Genomic DNA, 21,356 nt, shown 5'->3' with positions numbered 1-21,356 from the left:
TCACTAAGAACAGCCACAGGACAAATAGAGAAGATAGATTTTGAAAACAGGGACACAGGCGACGTTTAAAAATTTCAACAGAGGTTTTAATCCTTCTTCAGTCTAAACAACACTACAAGAAATGATTTGACTGAAGGTCTACTTTTAACATCCCTGGAGGTACGATTATTTCAGATTTTAGGTGCTGAAAGCGGTACCATTATTTTGCATGGAAATTTGGCGTTTTATATTGTAGGCCTGTAATTCTTAGAAATAATTCACTTAAATCTGTCCAAACTAGAGTCTAATAGGCATCCGGGTATGATCAAATTTGAAATATGAAATCATAAATTATAATATAATATATATATATATATATATATATATATATATATATATATATATATATATAAAATAAATAACTATAAACAATTATAACAAATAATAATATAATAATAATAAAAATTATTCAATAATGTAATCAAATAAAAAACACTGAAATATGCTGAGCTGCAGAAATGTCGCTGTCTTTACGTTTAGTGTTTGATGACGAATTTCCCAACAAATTACTATCGCTCAATTCTGTGAGTGATTCTAATTTATTATCCCTGTTTTCTAGCTGGTCTATAGCCACTTTTGACGTAAACTGACATTTTTTGGTTGCTATGGACAATCTCCAGTTTCCTGGCATAAAGAACAGTATTTATAATATAAAACTGCATGCAGGACACTGGAGAAACCACTAGGGACAAAGGGGATGTGTAATTATTTGATACAGTACTGTAATCTGTAAGATCACAGTATACTGTATCTATACTGTGTTTTTCACTTTTTGAATTTGGCACCGAACTCTGTCCCCGTGCGTCTCAACGCTCACAAGGAACGGAGCTCTGTGTGGTCACAGATCTAGCGAGACACGGCGGCTCGCTGATCACAGTGGGAAGACATCGCTGGATCCAGGGAACAAGGTAAGTAATCCCTACATGGATCCAGCGATGCGATCCCGAGTCTGGCTCAGGAATACCACCAGGGAGGTTAAACTGCATGAACAAAACATCTACATATACCCAGTGAAGTGACTGGCCATAAAGATGATACATAAAGATGAAGCAAATCCTCCTACATAACTTGTACCTGTTTATCTGCAGTCATCTCTTCTCTACATATATTCAAAGTCCAGAATTTATAAAGTTTGTCTGAGCTGTCAGAAAAAAGGGGACACTGCAGAGCTCAGTGAGAAAAGTTCTGAGAGCTAATTGAAGGAAATGAACGTTTGAATGTTTGAAGTGGAATACAGCTGTTATGGCAGCGGGTAGCTGATATAACTCCTGTATCCTCTTTAAATTGTTCCCGACCAGCTCGCATACATATATGCGGGCAGAATGGCGCCCCTGCGCAAAACCCCGTACAGGTATGGGGATCGTTTAAGAGCCGCCAGAGGGCGATCGCTGCACGGAGGGCGTCCCAATGATGGCCCCAGCGATGGCCGCCGGCCATGTGCGATCGCGTGCACGAGTGCCAGCTTGGGGATTTGTGTGTGTAAAGAGGAGAGGAGACATGTTGTTTGTTGCTACTATGTAGGAACAAAGAAATGTCTCCTTGCCTACTCAGTCCTATACCCATAGAGTTAGAAACACTCATGAGGGAACACATTTAACCCCTTGATCACCCCTAGAGTTAACCCCTTCCCTACCAGTGTCATTTACATAGTAATCAGTGCATTTTATAGCACTGATCGCTGTTTAAATGTCAATGGTCCCAAAAATGTGTCAAAAGTGTCCGATCTGTCCGCCGCAATGTTGCTAAAAATCACAGTTCACCGTTATTACTAGTTAAAAAAAAAATGCCATAAAAATGCCATAAATCTTTCCCATAGTTGGTAAACGCTATAACTTTTGCACAAACCAATCAATATAACTTATTGCAATTTTTTTACCAAAAATATGTAGAAGAATATATATTGGCCTAAACTGATGAAGAAATTTGTTTTTTTAAACATTTTTGGGGATATTTATTATAGCAAAAAGTAAAAAAAATATATATATTTTTAAATTGTCGCTCTTTTTTTGCGTATATAAAAACAAAAAATAAAAACCATAGAGTTGATCAAATAGCATCAAAAGAAAGCTTTATTTGTAGGAAAAAGGACGCAAATTTAGTTTGGGTACAGCATTGCATGACCACGCAATTACCAGTTAAAGCAACGCAGTGCTAAATTGTAAAAAGTGCTCTGGTCAGGAAGGGGGTAAAACCTTCCAGGGCTGAAGTGGTTAACAGTGGGTGGTCTTCTTTCAGATAAAAGTGGTCTCTGTGGTAGATTTGCCACAAGATCACTTTTATCAGGGGTGGGAGAGGGCCCCCCCCCCCCCCACCGCTCTCCAGTCGTCTCCACTGCTTACCGGAGCTGTCGGTAGCAGCGGAGATGATGAGTTCGATGGCCCCCACTCGGCTCCATAACATTGGATGGTGGAATTGACATCAAACATCCCTTCCACCCAATGGTCTTAATTGGGGGGGAAAAAAATTGTAAAAAAAAAATAATAATTTTGTTTTGTTTTTTCTTTTTTAATTGCATTTTAGTGTAAATGTGAGATCTGAGTTTTTTTGACCCCAGATCTCACATTTAAGCCCTTGTACACACGGTCAGAGATTCCGACAGAATGTGTCCTATCTGACCGTTTTGTTGGATAATCCAACTGTGTGTGGTCTCCATCAGACTGTTTCTGTCGGAGTATCCGACGGACCAAGTTTTCCAACTTGTCTGTAAAATTTTCCGACAAAATGCTCCGATCGGACATACTCTGATCATGTGTAGCCTACTCCGACGAACAAAGTGCCACGCATGCTCAGATCAAATTCCTAGACCAAAGCTATTGGCTACTAGCCTGAACGTAGTTCTGTCATAACTAAATAACGTCATCACGTTATGTACAATCGGATTTTCCGACAACTTTGTCCGACCGTGTGTATGCAACAGTTTCGGACAAAATCCGTTGGACAAAATCCAACGGATTTGGTTGTCAGAATGTCCAACCATGTGTACAAGGGCTTAGAGGTCCTGTCATGTTTTTTTTCTATTAAAAGGGATGTTTACATTCCTTGTAATAGGAATAAAAGTGACCCATTTTATTTTTTTTTTTTAAAGGACAGTGTAAAAATAAAAATAAAAATAAATAAGAAAAAAAATGTAAAGCGCCCCGTCCCGCGGAGCTTGTGCGCAGAAGCGAACGCATACATAAGTCACACCTGCATATGAAAATGGTAGAGCAATAATTCTAGCACTAGACCTAATCTGTACCTCAAAACTGTTCAAAGTTTGTCATCATTCCACGAGTGAGTGCAATTTTGAAGTGTGACATGTTGGGTATCAATTTACTCGGCGTAACATTATCTTTCACTGTATAAAACAAAAATTGCGCTAACTTTACTGTGTTCTCATTTTTTTATTTAAAAAATGTTTTTTTCCAAATAAATTGTGCTTGTAAGAATGCTGTGCAAATATGGTGTGACATAAAGTATTTGCAACAATGGGCATTTTATTCTCTAGGGTGTCTGAAAAAAAAATATTTTGGGGTTCTAAGGCCCAATCCTTAAGTAGTTATAAATATTTTTCAATAGCCACAAAGGATATAATGCACTTTTTATGCATGGTGCTGCACACAGCCTGCAAAGAAAGCAGAGCGGTAGGATGGATCCAGCCGGCTCTACCCAAAACAGGTTGACTGCAGAAAGGGGGAAGACAAGACCAATCACACTGCACAGAGAAAGGGAGCAGCAGTAACTGGTCTTTTTTATATGTTTTGGATGGAGTTGAGAGGGATTAGAACCTGACAGGATTTTATTGTTGTCTGTGCCCTCATTATGGAGATTCACCCTCTCTATTTGCCCTGTTTATCATTATCATTGAAAGTGACGAAAAATCCCAAATTTTGGATTGTCATCAGCACAGTAATAGAGGGGAAATCTTTCATTAGTGACACTAGTTCTGGTGACCCTGGTGGTCACCAAGGACTCCCTCATTTTAGGGTGATTTCCTGTCACTTCCTGTTTCGGCTATGTTACAGGAAGTGAAAGGAAACCTCCACAATGAGACACAAATGGCAGAAGAAGAAATTAACAGGGGTTATAACACTCCCTTACTTTATAAAAAAATGAAGAAAAAAAAGTTTTGCCTGTAGTTCTACTTTAAGACACCCAGTTACACCTATGTATTTTGTATCTGGAAGCTACAAAACACTCAATCTACAAAATCCCATGGTTTTCAGTGGTGCCTGCTTATTTGTTTTCTTGAAATTTGTAACTCAAAAAAAGTAGATGAGTTTCTTTTGAGATGCAAGCTTCAAATGGTTTTGAGCCCAACAAGATTCCGAGGGAGTACTTGAAAAAATAACGCATGAACAATGAAACTGCCCTTATTACATGTTTTCATTCCCTAGTTACTAGCTTTACATTGACTAAAAATATATATTTTTTAAACTTTCAAGCCCCAGATGTTCACAAAAATATCTAAAAAAATTGTACAAAAATTAGACACAAGTTAAAGCAGAGTTGCACTCATTTTTGTGTTTATTAAAAATCAGCAGTTCCAAAAAGTGTAGCTGCTGACTTTCAATAAACAGACACTAACCTGTCAAGTGATGCGTCCACCCGAACCTTCGCTTTTCTTCCTCGCCTCTCTGTGGCGCTGCCATTGCAAGTGTGGGCACCCGACTGTGACAGCTTGTGGCTTCACCGCCGGGTGTGGACTGCGCTTGTGTGAGTCACACAGCACCTCCCCATTGGTTGGGCAATCTTCTGGGACCTGTGATGCGTCCTAGAAGATTGCAAGGAGGGAGGGGGAGAGAACTTCTGCTCGAGCTATCTAGTGGGAACAAGTACTTGTCAAAACTGGGTACCTGTTCCTCCCAAAAACATGACATGCCAAATGTAACATATTTGGGGGGGGGAGTGCTTAAAACAGAACTTCCCCTTTTGGGTGGAGCTGCGCTTTAAAGGAGAAGCTTGTTTGCCTGGGCTTCTCTTATAGGTCACAGGAGTGCAATTAGTTTTGTACTCCTGTGACCTGTTTTTAGGTCTGTAGTGTGCTCTCTGCTGACGTCACTGGAATCAGTCCAGGCACCACGTCATCACAACAATAAAGTCTGCCTGTCTCAGCCTCTCAGCAAGCCACTGAGAGACTGAGACGGCCAATCTCCGCCCTTCCACAGCTCAGCAATCCAGTGAGCGTGGAGTAGATCTGCTGATTGACAGGCAGCAGCTCTCCGTTTGGGGATCTGTGAGAACCGAGCCATCAGCGGTGTTCGATCGCTCGGTTGTAGAGATGCCGGGGGACTGATGCAGCATTGGTCCCATGCTGCATCCACCTAGGTAAGTATAAAAGGGGAACCCCCCCCCCCATACTTGTCTATTAAGGTCAGCAGTTTCAGCATAACAGATAGGAATTGTCCCAATCACGTAACATAGCAATGTTACTGAGTATAGCACATCCAGAGGTGTCGAGAACACCACTCACTGTGGCTGGATCTTGAAAATACTTTATAACTGCATGTTCCAAAGGGGTTCTGATGAGAAATGAAAAGCAAACCACTCATTTTAGACTCAATAAATGTGTTATATACTGTATAAGACATACAGAAGTTATGCCAAGAAGGGTCAAAAGCACCATGTGTAAAGATGCATTTAAGTCTTTGACCTTAATATTAGGTTCTTTATAACCCTCAGTGCTGAATATTTTTAGTTACCATATTTGCAGTGATGAAAAAAATGTGTACATTTCCAGGTGCATGTCACCCTCTTCTGGGCAAAAAATAGAACTGATCTTCTATAGCTTGGGCCTCGACTACGTAACCCCAATGAAAATAGAAAATGCATTGGATTAACATTTAGCATTATAATATGTGTGATGCATCAGAGTGACTGATCACAAACGTTTGGGTGGGAACACCCCTCTAATAGGCCATAAAATTGTTCGGAGTCACAGCAGTGCTGCAGATGGACAGATCTGAGCTAAGAAAGATTGTTGCACATCATCATTGCTCTCTGCACAGCTGTATTAAAGTAGATGCAAACTCTAACTCGGGGTGTCCAACCTGTGGCCCAAGGGCTTAATTTGGCCCAAGACAGCTATGAATGTGGTCCAAGGCAGCTATGAATGCGGTCCAACACAAAATCATAAATTTACTTATAAATGTTGCTTTTTTGGAATTTTTTGTAAAAATTTGTTTACACTTAGCAAACACATGCAGCTGAAAAATCTCCCACTTTTCACAATCACACCTGATTCATGTCATCAGTTTTCGGCAGCACCTATATTTGTGAGCAACTATTTTCAAGGATAAAGTGTAGCATGGACAACTATGCTGTCATGTGTTAGCCCAATAACAATAACAAATTTATTATAGGGAAGGCTTTTTTTTTTCTTGTTCTAAATATTTATTGATATTATATAGACAAAAATGAACCAGAGTAGAAACCAAACTTTACATGACCGCATCAATGTAGGAGAGGACTCTGTGTCATAAAGTAACCAAACCAAAGTAATGGGCAAGAAAAGACTAGAGGAGAAAGGGAGAAGCAAGTCTCATTTGTTAGACTTTTGCATATCACACATACAAATACGTAATTTTGTTTAAGGGTGGTGCTTCTTACTTCGGAAGTAACATACAAAACTGTAAATTCTTTTCCTTATTTCCATATACTTATTTGAGATTGGGTCTGGGTTTCTGCTGCATTACACAATGTGTTTCAAACATAAACAGAGTAATAGGTGCCACAGTACTAATTATCTAGAGCTGTTCTGGGAACAAGCTATTTTGGGCTCTGATATGCTGCTTTACCTGGTAAGGAGGTGGCATTAGTTCACACACCCAGCATATTCCCAGCTCTCACTGGATACAAGAGAATACATGTCTGGCTGGATCCTTAGGTCAAAACGTTCCCACACCTCCCAAATTCCAGAAGTAAAATGTGGTGCGTAATTAAAAGCCCTGCCCATGATATCACTGATGTGGTTGCCAATGCTGACCAAAGGTGAGCATTTCAATATGGTTGGGCACCCGGCACCCTTTATACCACTGTTTAAGAAAAAAAAACAAGAATATTATATAATGTACTTAGAAGTAGTTCAAGTAGATGGACAGATGGGGCAGCAACTGGATGCATAGCTGATGATACCACATAGCCAGGTTTCCATCACACTCTATATCGTATGTCCCTTTCTCAAAGTTCTACAGAATTGTGAAAAAGGTGTCAGAATTGTTGGACTGAAACACCTGTTACAAATGAGAATGATATAACACCTATGCGTGCATCCATGCCCACCACTAGAAAACATGGGGCCCCATACTGCCTACATGACAGGGGCAGGGCCAGCACAAGTCTGATGGATGGCATCCCATACTAATCAGACTCAACTCTGTTACCAACCAAAACCGGGACCCCCCCAATGCTTACCCAGTTGGACCCAGGCCCAGTACAGAAGGGCTGGCTGTACTCTTCTAATGGTGGCCCTGCATGCACCAGAAAGTAGGCATGGCTTTCTATGAATGGGCTTGATTAAATAGGCATGGGATATCATAAAAACACTAAACACTATCCATACTTGTCTGTTTTCATGCAGTAAAACTCATGCTATATGCTGCATGAAAATTACTTAGTAGAAAGCCGACTGGGCTGGAGCATAGCTGGGGTTTTTGGCCTTTTTCGCCTTCCTCTGGATCAACTGTGAGTGAAGGATTGTGTATATGGAATTGTGTTTTTTTTTTTTGTTTTTTTTAACAAGATGGACTTGTGTCTTATTTTAACCTGACTAACTATGTAACTATAGCAGTGGGATGCTTGCTCTACAGTTCCACGCTACCACCATGTCTGACTGTTGGTATGATGTTGTTATGAAATGCTGTATTCGTTTTATGCCAGATGTAATGGGATGCGCACCTTCCAAAAAGTCAAATTTTTGTCTCATCAGTTGACAGAATATTTGTCTAAAAGTCTTGGGGATAAAGAAGATGCTTTTTGGTAAATGTGAGATGAGCCTTTGTGTTCTTTTTGGTCAGCAGTGGCTTTGGCCTTGAAACTCTGCAATGGAAGCCATGTTTGCCCAATCTCTTTCTTATTGTTGAATCATGAACACTGATCTTACCTGAGGCAAATGAGGCCTGCAGTTCTTTAGAAGTTGTTCTGGGTTCTCTTATGACCTCCTGGATGAATCGTTGTCATGCTCTTGGAGTAATTTTTGTAGGCCGGCCACTCCTGGGAAGGTTCACCACTGTTCCAAGTTATCTCCATTTGTGGATAATGGCTCTCCCTGTGGTTCACTGGAGTTCCGAAGCCTTAGAAATGTCTTTGAAACCCTTCCTAGACCGATACATGTACATTACTTTGTTTCTATCTGTTCTTGAATTTTTTTAGATTGTGGCATGATGTGTGGCTTTTTGTAATCTGTTAGCATGCTTCACTTTGTGAGACAACTTCTATTTATGTAATTTCTTGATTCAACAGATCTGGTGGTAATCAGGTCTGGGTGTGGCAAGTAAAATTTAACTCAGCTTTCCAAAAAAATTGTGGTTAACCACCTGACCACTGGGCATTTAAACCCCCTTCCTAACCCGACCAATTGTGAGCTTTATTTTGGTAGTATTTAATCACCGCTGTTTTTTTTTTTTTTGCGCTATAAATCAAAAAAGACTGAAAATCCGGTAAAAAAATAAATAAATAATTATTTGTTTCTGTTAAAATTCATTGCAGAGTATTAGCAGAGTATTAGCGAGTATTGGCAGAGTATTGGCGAGTATTGGCAGAGTATTTCAAAGTATTGCATAGTATTGCACTGTATTACATCGTTTTGCATAGTACTGCCAGAATATGGGCACTGAGCAGTGCTGTGGGCTGGATCTGTAGTTCCCACAGCGCTGTAAACAATATTTCCCCTCTCCTTCTCTCCTCTCATACTGTACTGATCGGTACAGAGAGGGGAGAGAGAAACCGGTGCCATGACATGGTTTATTTACAATGTATTTATTTGCTATCAGTGGCTGTTTACCGTGATCTGTGATGCTCCCATGTGTGCGTCCCAGGGGGTGCGTGGGAGCGCGATTCTGTGAGGACGTCCCACGGACGTCCACCCAGAATAAGCCGACCGCGCTGTAGCTGTCTTTCAGCTATGGCCCGGTCGGCATGTGGTTAATCACAGTTCATTCATGATTCAGCTTGGGAGGGGGCAATTACCTTTTCACACAACTGTATGTATATTAATTAAAAATGTTCTACCTTTCTTTTACATAGACACTTTGTTAGGCTGCTGATTTTTTGCAGATTTCTCTTCCCAGTCTCCTTCCAATACAATAAAGTGAAAGCTTACATTTAAGAGAGCATTTTCCCATTTGCAACATTACAGTGCGACACACCCAGGACAAAAATAATGTGTGCAAATTAATGCGACATTGAGATAAGTTTAGGTCAGAAATTAGCACTTTGACATTGTTACATGTTTGCGATCATTAAAATTCTGGAAGATGTAGATCTCTTCATTTCATTCAAAATATTTGACCTATAATCTGGGACCTTGGCATTAATGGAGAGAGGGGAGATTTTTTAAGGTCACGTAACAAAACCTTGACAGCAAAGCATATACATTACCTGTAAAGAAGAAACTGATTAGTGACCAGACATCACTGCAGGAAGAAGTAGAGATGTGGAAGTCAGCAGGAGGAACCAGAGAGCTGCAGAAGATAGCCAAAGTTGAAACACCTGAAGATGTTGGCGTCCCAAAAGTTAGAGGGGTCTTTAAACTAGGCGATGGGGGGGTCCAAAGGTAGAGATGGACAGCGCAGAACAAATTCCAGAGGGTAGTATTGGGGGCGTTAGTGGTAGGTTGACCAAAGCACATAAACCCAAGGTAAGTATTGTAGCAAGTCCTAGTTACAATCTCGGAACACCCACTAAGAGGATAATATGCGACCGGTCTAAACTAAGTGGCATGTTCACCAATGCCAGGAGCCTGGCGGACAAGATGGGTGAGCTAGCGATACTGTTGAACCAGGAGGATTTGGATTTTGTGGGAATTTCAGAGACCTGTTTCAACAGCTCCCATGATTGGCTGGCAAACATTCAAGGGTATACCCTTTTTCGCAAGGATAGAGAGGGTAAAAAAGAGGGAGGGGTGTGCATATATATCAAGAATAATGTACAACGTGCATGTGAGAGATGACATCACTAAGGGAGCTAGGGAGGAGGTGCAAACCTTATGGGTAGAGCTCCAAAGGGATGAAGCTAAGGGGAAAATAATACTGGGAGTATGCTATAGGCCCCCTAACCTAAGGGAGGAAGAGGATACAGATCTCCTATCACAATTTGGATTAGCAGTAAGGATGGGAAGTGTTATCATAATGAGGGATTTTAACTGTCCAGACATAGACTGGGCGGAGGGAACCGTGCATTCATCAAAGGCTCGCCAGTTCCTAAATGTCTTGCAGGATAATTTCATGGGTCAGATGGTAGATGCACCAACTAGAAATAAAGCGTTACTGGATCTACTGATTACCAACAATACAGACCTGATCACGGATGTGGAAATAAGAGGCAATTTAGGTAACAGCTATCACATGTTAATTGGCTTCAGTATAAATCACACAAATAGGAAACATAAGGGGAATACAAAGACACTGAATTTCAAAAGAGCCAACTTCCCTAAACTACGAACCTTGCTAGAAGGCATAAATTGGGATAAAATCTTAGGAACAAAGAACATGGAGGATAGATGGGAGAGATGGGATGAGAGATGACCTGATCACGGATGTGGAAATAAGAGGCAATTTAGGTAACAGCTATCACATGTTAATTGGCTTCAGTATAAATCACACAAATAGGAAACATAAGGGGAATACAAAGACACTGAATTTCAAAAGAGCCAACTTCCCTAAACTACGAACCTTGCTAGAAGGCATAAATTGGGATAAAATCTTAGGAACAAAGAACATGGAGGAGAGATGGGTTTGCTTTAAGAGCATATTAAATAAGGGCATTAGCCAATGCATCCCATTGGTTAATAAATGTAAAAGAGTGAACAAAAGTCCTGGATGGCTTAACTCCAATGTAAAAATGCATATAAAAGCAAAGGAGAAGGAAGGCTTTCGAAAAATACAAGGTTGAGTGATCATCATCAGCATTCAGACTTTATAAAGAATGCAACAAAAATTTAAGGGTGTAATAAGGACGGCTAAGATAGAACACGAAAGACACATAGCGGAGGAGAACAAAAAAAATCCCAAGAAATTCTTTAAGTATGTAAACAGCAAAAAAGGGAGGACGGACCATATTGGCCCCATAAAAAGAAAGGAAGGACACCTGGTTACAAAGGATGGGGAAATGACAATGGTAATGAATTTATTCTTCTCCTCACTCTTCATGAGGGAATCGGGGGTCTTCAGTAACAGAAACTGCAGTGTTTATCCTCGTGACACATCACAGGAATCACCTCCATGGTTAACAGAATTGACAGAATTGAAATTAGTCTTGGGAAACTTAACATTTATAAATCACCGGGACCAGATGGCTTGAAACCATACTTAGGGAACTCAGTCAAGTAATTGCCAGACCATTCTTCCTAATTTTTACCGACAGTCTACTGACTGGAATGGTACCAGCTGATTGGAGAAAAGCCAACGTGGAACCAATATTTAAAAAGGGCCCAAAATACATCCCTGGGAATTACAGACCAGTAAGCCTAACATCAATACTATGTAAACTCTTGGAGGGATGATAAGGGACTATAAACAAGATTTTAGTAATGAGAACAATTTTATTAGCAGTAATCAGCATGGATTCATGAACAATCATTCTTGCCAAACCAATCTACTAACCTTCTATGAGGAGGTGAGTTGCCAGCTAGATAAAGGTAGGCCCGTAGATGTGGTGTATCTGGATTTTACAAAAGCTATTGACACAGTTCCCCATAAACGTTTACTGTACAAAATAAGGACCATTGACATGGACCATAGGGTGAGTACATGGATTGAAAACTGGCTACAAGGGCGAGTTCAGAGGGTGGTGATAAATGGGGAGTATTCGGAATGGTCAGGGGTGGGTAGTGGGGTCCCCCAGAGTTCTGTGCTGGGACCAATCCTATTTAATCCTATTTAATCTAGGGGAATCTAGAATGAAAAAGGATCTGGGGGTCCTAGTAGATGATAGGCTTAGTAATGGCATGCAATGCCAAGCTGCTGCTAACAAATTGAGATCCCGCAGTAGGGATAAAACTTTTTCACAAAAAGGAGTTTAACAAGACTCTTGGTCACTCATTAAAATTAGAAGACTTCCGGCCGGATGTGATCGAGGCAGCAGCATGTCTTCACAGCTCCGCTCCTCCGGACCATCATCCGCCTCATTTGGAGCCGCTATCCGCCTAAAAACATCACCATCTGCAAGGGGAAGGTGAGCTGCAGCCGGGGATGCCATCTTCTGCCGCCCGAAAAGGGGCTAAAGCACGCAGGGACCAGTGGCATTCACACGCGGTGGGAGACACAGCGCTTGGCCCCGCCCCCACCATCTTGTCTTCCCCGCCGCCCTCACAGCGCACCAATCATACAGGAGGGAGGATGGCGCAGCTGAATCAGCTGGAGGGAGCTGAGCCAGTGCCAGATCCGGTCCCAGCGGTGGACACAGACGCCATTACCAGGCCAATATTGGAAGCAATCAGCGCAAGTAAAGCAGAGCTTATGGGTCACATAGATCATCTCTGCTCTGAATGCAATCTGATTAGACATGATCTGGACAAGATAAGGGGCCGCCTGACTACTGTAGAAATGAGGGTGTCAGATGTACAAGACACGTCCCATAGCTACGGTGCCCAGTTGGCGGAGCTCAGAGATCAGGTCAGAGAGTTACAGCATAAGTCTATTGATGCTGAGGACAGACAGAGGCGTAATAATATTCGGGTGATAGGGCTACCGGAGGGGACTGAAGGTGACAAGTCAGCACAATTTGCGGAACAATTCTTTAACCACTTGCTTACTGGGCACTTAAACCCCCCTCCTGCCCAGACCAATTTTCAGCTTTCAGCACTGATGCGCTTTGAATGACAATTGTGCGGGCATACAACACTGTACCCAAATGAAATTTTTATCATTTTTTTCCCACAAATAGAGCTTTCTTTTGGTGGTATTTAATTACAGCTGGGAGTTTTATTTTTTGCTAAACAAACAAAAAAATGCAAAAAAAATAAATAAATCATGTTTAATAGTTTGTTATAAAATTTTGCAAACAGGTCATTTTTCTCCTTCATTGAAGTGTGCTGATGAGGCGGCACTGATAGGCTGCACTGGTGGGCACTGATAGGCTGCACTGGTGGGCACTGATAGGCATCGTTAAGGCGGCACTAATAGGCACAGATAAGGTGGCACCGATAGGCACAGATAAGGCGGCACTGATGGGCAAAGATGGGCACAGATAAGATGGCACGGATGGGTGGCACTAAGGTGCACTGATAGGTACCACTGATAGATGGGACTGATGGGCACTGATAGGTGGCACTGATAGGTGGCTCTGATAGGTGGCACTGCTGGTCACTGATGGGCGGCACTGATGGGCACTGATGGGCACTGATGGGCACTGATGGGCACGGATATGTGGCACTGGGGTGCAGCACCATTGTTGAGGCAGATTGTGGGCACTGATGGGTGGCACTGTGGGCACTGCTGTGTGGCACTGTGGGCACTGCTGTGTGGCACTGTGGGCACTGCTGGGTGGCACTGACAGGGGGCACTTATTTATTCATGAGGTGGCACTGGCAGGGGGCAGGTGGGCACTGGCAGGGCTGGCCGTGATCGGGACTGATGTCCCGATCACGGCCGCCGGTGATCGGCTCTTTTTTTTTTCTTCTCACGCTGTCAGCGCGAGGAGGAAAAATAGCCGATTACCGGCTCCATTGTGTCACATGATCAGCTGTCATTGGCTGACAGCTGATCACGTGGTAAGGGGTCGGGTTGACCCCTTGCTCAGATCCGTGATCAGGCGAGTCTCATAGACTCGCCAATCACAGAGCGCGCCGCGCGCTCCCCTCAGGGGGCACGCAGGCTGCTCGTGCACGGGACGACGTCAATAGACGTCCGTCCCGGCAAAGGAGGTCCGCGCTGTAGCCGTCATTTGGCTATAGCGTGGATCTCTAGTGGTTAAACAACTGTTGTCTATTGCTGAAGTGCCTCCCACGTATGTGGTAGAACGAGCACACAGAGTCCCGACGGGCAACAGGCCCCCAGGAGCTTTTCCCCGGCCATTCCTGGTCCGTTTTTTTGAACTTCCGTGACCAGGACCTGATCCTGACACGGGCCAGAAAAGTCCCGGAGCTACGTCACGGCAATGAAAAGATTATGCTCTTTCCTGATTTCTCTGCTGCCACGCAACAGAAGAGGAGATCTTTTACTGATGTGCGACGTCGACTGAGAGACAAGGAGATCAAATACAGCATGCTGTATCCAAGTAAACTCCGGATTCAACACAGGGGCGCTGTAAAGTTCTTCAAACATCCTGAGGAGGCCAGTGACTGGATGGACAAGGAATTGTGAGTGTTTTTCCCTTCTGGATGGCGTCGGAAAGAGTTTTTCTTTTTCTTTTGTTTTCACTCGGCCCTATGTTATGCCCTGGTTGATCTCTCCGGCCGAGTGCATGGTGGCACTCATTTATTCGTGCCAAAGGCTGCTGCAGATCTATTCTACCTTGCTTTTACCCATTTTTCCTTCCCTGCAATGAGCCCCGAGCCACTTTGCATAAACACTACGTTGTTCCTGGAATAGAGAAATGGGTTTTTTTTTGGGGTCGATGATCCGGAGGTCTGGGCCAGTGGATACTACACTTACTGCCGCATACGTTTTCATATATTGTGGGTGGCCCCTTCCTGACTGAGCTAGCTATCCTGTCCTGGTGTGGTTTCATGGGATAAGGGTCAACCTGGTCTCGGGGTACAGGACTGGGGGGGTGGATGCCCGTATGTAATGAACCTGGCTGCGGGCTTTCTCTGCGTGGGTGACACGCGCCTACGCGTGCATTGCAGTGGCAAATCCTGCCTTGATGCATGGCTCCAATATGATATAGAGAAACAACGTGGAGTGGAAGAGGCCTGAATTAAGTACTGCAGGACTACCGATCACTGGGGCGTGGCAGTGCCACAGCCACGACTGTTCTTTTGGTTGTGTTTTTGGGGTTAGGGACAAAGCTGAATACCGGACTAGTTGGAGTTGTTTCAGGTATAAAGGCAGGGGTGGGTTTTCAGGGAGTCACAGCTCGACTTGGGGATTTACTTACAAAATTTGGTCACAATGTACTTATATTTTCTGTCTGGATTGAATTAATCCTAAACTTACCGAGGGTACTCTGGTCTATTTATACAAACTACAAAAATAATGGCGGATGATGTGAGAATTGTTTCATGGAATGTTCGGGGGTTGGGTCACCAGGTGAAGAGGGCCGCTATGTTTAAATTTATTAAACTGTCCAAGCCGCATATCATCCTCCTGCAGGAGACCCATCTTGATGGCAGCAGGGTCCTAGCTCTGCGTAGATCGTGGATACAGAGAGCTTTACACTCAACATATTCCATGTTCGCCAGAGGAGTCTCAATCTTTATTAATAGAAGTATCTCCTGCAAAATCCATCAGGTTATCTCTGATCTGGGAGGCAGATTTGTGGCTGTGGTTATAGATGTTTTTTACAAACAAATGGTACTGGTTAATGTATATGTCCCGCCTCCTTTCCATGTCAAGGTGTTGTATGATCTGTTGTCCAAGATTGCACCATATGCTCACCTCCCGGTGCTTTGGTTGGGGAACTTCAATGCCGTCCTTGATGCGGCTTTGGATACCACCAACCCGCACAGGGGGGAATCGGTTGATTTGATTGGCTGGTGCTCGGTGGCGGACCTTGTGGAGCTGTGGAGATGGAAACACCCAATGGAGAAAGGGTACTCACATGTGTCGTCGGCGACGAGAATTGATTTGGCGTTTGGGAATAGGCTGATGCTGCAATATGTGACTGGGGTGACCTACCTAGCGGGGGGATTGACTGATCATAACCCACTTGCGGTTACCTTGACGCTTCCATCGGGGGGGAGGAGAGGGGGATGGAGACTTTCCCCAGGTTGGATACAAAATGACTTGGTCCACGAACAGGTGTCTGAAGAGATACAAACGTACTGGTCTACTAATGTAGATATGGCTGACCCACGGGTGGTATGGGACGCGTTCAAAGTGGTGACACAAGGGCATTTCATTTCGGCCATTAAGATGGCTAGGCTGACTGATGGGAAAGAGGTGGAAGGCTTACTGCAACATGAAAGTCAGGCAGCTAGGGCACATGCGGACTCCCCATCGGGAGAAACTTATGAGGCCCTGCTGGAGGCGAGGCGCACGTTATCGTTGCATTTTACTAGTCAATCCCACGTAGAAACAGCTAAAAAGGCCCAGACGGTCTTTGCAGAGGGTGACAAAAATGGAAAACTTTTGGCAATGCTGGTGGCAGACCATGGCTCCTTCACCTGTGTTCCGGTTCTTAGGGTGCAGGTAGAGGACTGATTAGTGATCCGGGGGCTATCATGCAAGAGTTTGTCAGATTTTACTCCGCATTATACTCCCCTATCCCTCCCTACGACTTGTTAGAACTGGATTCCCTGATGGGAGGTCTACCTATACCTAGGCTTTCTGATGCCAACAAGGACTTATTAGAAGCCAAACTAACGCTTGAGGAAATACAAACAGCAATTTTTGCATTTCCCCCTGGCAAAGCCCCTGGCCCGGATGGGTTCCCAGCGGATTTTATGTAGACATGCTGGCCCCCCGAATTCATGCGCTTTTGGAACACTGTCATGAGCAGGGTTACCTCCCACAATCTATGTTGGAGGCCTACATGGTCCTCCTATTGAAACCGGGAAAGGATCCCATGGACTGTGCATCCTACCGACCGATTTCCCTGCTAAATATGGATTAAAAAATTCTGACTAAGATACTGGCACGACGGTTAGCCGAGGTGCTCCCTTCGATTGTCAATATTGATCAAACAGGCTTTATGCCGGGTAAGTCCACAGACACGAACCTAAGACGGCTTTTTACCCAATTGCAGATTAAACAGAGTGCAAGTGATTCCAGAGTTGTGGTCTCAATAGACTTTGAGAAGGCCTTCGACTCTGTGGACTGGATGTAAATGACCAAAGTGTTAGAGGTCATGGGGTTTGGTCCACAGTTTAGAAGATGGATAGCAATGCTCTATGCCCAACCGACGGCGGCGGTTAGACTGGGTTCGGCCACGTCCGATTTTTTTGGGGTGGGCAGGGGGACAAGACAGGGCTGTCCTCTGTCCCCCTTTCTGTTCTCCCTGGCTCTGGAACCGCTTGCGGTGGCACTACGATCATCAGGTGATATTGGACACATTAGAGTAGGCTCAATTGACGAGACGCTTGCACTGTACGCAGACAACATGTTATTATTCCTAAATGACCCTGGGGAATCACTGACGGTGGCCTTGGGGATCATAGATCATTTTGCACAGTTTTCTGGACTGAAGGTAAACTGGGGGAAATCCTCCGTCCTGCCCATTGATGCGGCGGCCAGGGATAGTAAGGACCCTGGATTGGCATTACAATGGGTTGAGTCCCTTAAATACTTGGGTGTACAGGTCACAGCGAATATTGAGGACTATATGGCCCTTAATCTACTACCCCTGATACAGCTTCTCAAAAAGAAAACGCAGGCATGGATTAAACTCCCGCTGTCCCTAGTGGGCAGGATTAGTTTGCTGAAAATAAAATTCCTCCCTGTGGTGTTATATTTTCTTAGACACACACCGGTTTGGGGCCCCAGATCGTATTTTCGTAAACTGGACAGTATAATTTCATTGTATCTTTGGGCCCCTGGATCACCCAGAGTGGGAATTAAAGTGCTACAGGAGCCCAGGGAGAGGGGTGGCCTAGCTCTACCTGACTGGCATAAATACTATCTCGCCGGGCAGCTGGTGTTTGCATGCAGATGGCTGACAGCTGATGATGGGGATGCGGCTACAGTGTTAGAGGCGGCTCACCTAGGGGCTTATGACAGTCTGCGATTCGCCTTGTTTAGAGGTACAAAATCGGAGCTACCGCTGACACTGTCCATGAAGGCCACTATCAGAGCGTGGGGAGCAGCGGTTAAATTGGCATGCCCCAGCTTTAGAGGGGTATCCCCATCAACGCCCTTATGGATGAACCCGACCATGCCCCATTTTTATAATCTTATGGACCCCATGCTTTGGGTGGTGAAAGGTATCAAAACAATAGGGGATATAACCAGATATGGGGAGTTACAAACCTTTCCTCAATTACAAACAAGACACGACCTACCTAATGGTTATCTATTCCGGTCTTTGCAGATTAGACACGCCTTTAAGGCACATTTTCGAGAGATGAGAGTGGAGTCCCTGCCTTCGGCCTTGGAGAGGTTATTGTCAGGGGAAGACCTGGTCAAACCCCTTTCAGTAACATATAAGGAAATGTTTCAAATTACACCCCAGGCCATAGTAAAATGTAGAGACCCCTGAGTGCAATGGAGGTCACAGATGTCCAGGGGGAAGACTGGGATGCCCTGTGGACTAGACCATTTCAGCACTTGGTGTCTGCTAGGGATAGATTGATCCAGTTCAAATTTTTGCACAGGAGCTATTACACTCCGGCCCGGCTGGGCAAGATCTTCCCGACCACCTCCTCGGAGTGCTGGAGATGCTCCCACTCCCCGAGGGATGCTCATCATATTTTTTGGAACTGCCCCCTTGTGCAGGAATTTTGGGAAGACATAACTTTGTGCATCTCTGAACTGATTCAAGTACCTATCCCAAAGACTATTAAAGTCTGCCTGCTTGGCCTGGTTGACGAGGTGGTATCATCGAGGGCTATGCGAATAATGCTGAATATCCTGTTGTTCTACGGTAGAAAATCCATTCTTTTACATTGGAAAAAAGGGCTCCAACTGTTTCCTTTTGGAAAGGCCTGGTCAACACGATGCTGCCATATTACAAGCATACTTACGAGGCCAGAGGCTGCATGAAAAAATGTGATAAAGTCTGACATTAATGGTTGAACTCCAATACCACAGTAGGATAACAACATCAGGGAAAATGGTTGGGAATAGGGAGGTGGGGGTAGTTTTTGGTGAGAACCGCGGATAACAAGAACATAGATTGAGAAAACATTCTAGTAGGTACCTTATCCTTAATTCCTATTGTATGATCCAGACACTCAACATATGGGTGAGATAAGCTGTAAGTGGTACATGGGGTCCGGTCGGGCTGTGACTCTTGGGATGGTGGGGGGGGGGTTGTGTTGGACTAGATAGTTGTTGTTGTTAGATAGGAATTGGCCGGTGGCCAGCGGATGTGTCCAACAGACGCGTCCAATGTTTTGTATGTTTTGTATGTTTTCATAAAATCAATAAACAGAATTAAAAAAAAAAAACTACGTAGAGGGTTCTTTACTGTAAGAGCGTCAAGGATGTGGAATTCCCTTCCACAGGCGGTGGTCTCAGCAGTGGGGGCATTGATAGTTTCAAGAAACGATTAGATAAGCACCTGAACGACGGCAACATACAAGGATATACAATGTAATACTGACATATAATCACACACATAGGTTGGACTTGATGGACTTGTGTCCTTTTTTCAACCTCACCTACTATGTAACTTTGTAATTTGTTCATAAACGACCTGGAGGATGGGGTAAACAGTTCAACCTCTGTATTTGCGGGCGATACTCAGCTAAGCAGGGCAATAACTTCTCCGCAGGATGTGGAAAACTTGCTAAAAGATCTGAACAAATTGATGGGGTGGACAACTACATGGCAAATGCGGTTCAATGTAGAAAAATGTAAAATAATGCATTTGGGTGGCAAAAATACAACAAAAAAATATATATGGATGCAATCTATACACTGGGGGGGAGAACCTCTGGGGGAATCTAGGCTGGAAAAGGACCTTGGAGTCCTAGTAGATAATAGGCTCAGCAATGGCATGCAATGCCAAGCTGCTGCTAACAAAGCAAACAGAATATTGGCATGCATTAAAAAGGGGATCAGCTCTAGAGATAAAACGATAATTCTCCCACTCTATAAGACTCTGGTCCGGCCGCACCTAGAGTATGCTGTCCAGTTCTGGGCATCAGTCCTCAGGAAGGGTGTACTGGAAATAGAGCGAGTACAAAGAAGGGCAACAAAGCTAATAGGTGGTCTCAGCGGGGAGCATTGATAGTTTCAAGAAACTATTGGATAAGCACCTGAACAACGGCAAAATACAGTGATATACAATGTAATACTGACATATAATCATACACATAGGTTGGACATGATGGGCTTGTGTCTTTTTTTAACCTACTATGTAACTATGTACCCTCCTTTCCTGTGGCAGCAATACAAGAAGAAGTTTCCCGTACTAGCTGTCACTTTTTAAAATCAGCGTGGTCGCGTGGGGCTCCATTTCTATTAAAGGAGGGGCGATATTTTAAATAGAACCAACTTGTCAAAGAGACTGAAGGTCTGCTTTAAGAATTTGGACCCTTTACTCAGTACCTTATTGAAGCACCTTTGGTAACAATTACAGCCTCGAGTCTTTTTGGGTATGACACAACAAGCTTTGCACACCTGGTTTGGGGGATTTTCTGCCATTCTTCTTTGAAAATCCTTTCAAGTTCAATCAGGTTGAATGGAGACCATCGGTGGACAGCAATTTTCAGGTCTCTCCACAGATGTTCAATAGGGTTGATGTCAGAGGTCTGTCTGGGCTACTCCAGGACATTCAAAGAGTTGTCCCTAACCCACTGCTGTATTGTCTTGGCTGTGTGCTTAGGATCATTGTCATGTTGGAACGTGAACCTTCGGCCCAGTCTGGGGTCCCGAGCACTGTGGAACAGATTTCATTGAGGATATCCCTGTACTTTGCTCCATTCAGCTTTCCCTCAACCCTGACCAGTCTCCCAGACCCTACTGCTGACAAACACCTCCATAGCATTATGCTGCCACCACCATGCTTGACTGTTGGGATGGTATTGGGCAGTTGATGAGCAGTACCTGGTTTCCTGCAAAAATAACGTTTAGAAATGAGGCCAATCAGTTCAATCTTGGTTTTTACCAGACCAGATAATTTTGTTCCTCACAGTCTGAGTTCCACACAGTCTGAGAGTCATTCAGGTGCTTTTTTGCAAACTCCAAGTGAGCTTTTATGTGTTTTGCACTGAGGGGAGACTTTCATCTAGCCACTCTGCCATAAAGCCCATATCGGTGAAATTTCAGTAATGGTTGTCCTTCTGGAACTTTGTCCCATCTCCACACAGGATCTCTGAGTGACCATCGGTTTCTTGGTCACCTCTCTTACTAAGGCCC

This window comes from Lithobates pipiens, unplaced genomic scaffold (assembly GCF_037356315.1).
Source record: "Lithobates pipiens isolate NorthernLeopardFrog02 unplaced genomic scaffold, aLitPip1_a1.2 Scaffold_8, whole genome shotgun sequence".
Classification (NCBI taxonomy): domain Eukaryota; kingdom Metazoa; phylum Chordata; class Amphibia; order Anura; family Ranidae; genus Lithobates; species Lithobates pipiens.
Note: the sequence above shows the minus strand (reverse complement) of the source record.